Below are 1177 nucleotides of genomic sequence, written 5' to 3' on the forward strand. Positions count from 1 at the left end.
GCCAAAAAAACCAGCGACAAAAGACTAACTCAGTGGACCAACCTTTGTTTCTTCATTATCTCTACCTTGATTCTGTCCTTTTATTTCCTCTTTCCTCTAATTCTAATTCTGCTTCTGCTTCTTATTTCCTCCCTGGATTAGAACTTTACTTACCTAAGCTACCAGTTAGGTTACCTTCTCAGAACCACTAAGGCAGCAGTTTGACGTTGACAATTGAAGATTTAGGATTAGAAAAAAGAAACATGAATGAATTTGTGACGTTTTATTATAGGGGTATGTAATGCAGGTAGAAAGACCTTTTTCAGAGTTAAGAGTTTGATCCGACAAATGAGCTATTTTGATATTTATAACTTTGTTTAGTAAAAGTTTCCTATAAAAACATTTGGTTTGGACGTCTTTGTTAGCTTTGAGTCGACACTTGAAAAAGCCGCTTGGAAGTTTCTAAGTCTTTCTGGATACTCTTTGCGATAATTCTCCCACCGTTGCTAGATAGAGGCATTGGTGGTTCAGTGGTAGAATTTCCGCCTCCCACGCGGGAGACCCGGGTTCAATTCCCGGCCAATGCAAAAGTTTTTTTTGCTCTTCACTATGGCTCTTTACCCTTCTGCCCTGCATAACCTAATAGTGCATTTAAGGGCTTGGCCACCACAAGGTAAACTGACAACAACGCTGACCAAAGTAGCAGCAAAAGACATTCAGGAGACTAACCCGGGACCCACGCAGTTGTTGGACTCAACAAACCGCTAAGCAAAGTGGCAAGCACGTAGTGTTTCTGGTGAGTCACTGCAGTTTTGATATTGGTAGCTGTTACTTTCATCTGTTCTCTGGGCGGATTCCTGCAAACCCAAGAACCATCAGTTTCCTGATTCGTGTGCTGGACCTTGGGCTTACCGCTGAGCCACTACGGAGAGGAACAAGAAATGAAGCTCCCGGAAGGAGAGAAGCTGCGGGCGGGGCAATCACCTCGGAGGTCCAAGAGGCCTCAGCGGCCCAAAGAAAGGGGAGGTGTGTGCGGGAGAATCTGAATGGAGATGAGGAGAGCAGCGGTGACTGGTCCTTGCGCAGAGTGGTCCTTGCACAGAGGTAGCCAATGGACCCTCGAGGCTGTACCCCAGACACCGCGAACCGAAATTACTAACATCTTCAGCCACCGTGGCCTCCGCGTGTTTTGTGGGCC

The 1177-nt window shown here is 46.1% G+C and overlaps 1 non-coding gene across 1 annotated transcript; it reads left to right on the forward strand.

The window, feature by feature from the left end:
- The first annotated feature begins 495 nt into the window (after positions 1–495).
- TRNAG-CCC (transfer RNA glycine (anticodon CCC)) lies at positions 496–566 on the forward strand. The gene has a single exon. It is a non-coding gene; the product is annotated as a tRNA-Gly (tRNA).
- The last annotated feature ends 611 nt before the right edge of the window (positions 567–1177 follow it).

This window comes from Pan troglodytes, chromosome 1, assembly GCF_028858775.2.
Source record: "Pan troglodytes isolate AG18354 chromosome 1, NHGRI_mPanTro3-v2.0_pri, whole genome shotgun sequence".
Taxonomy (NCBI): Eukaryota; Metazoa; Chordata; class Mammalia; order Primates; family Hominidae; genus Pan; species Pan troglodytes.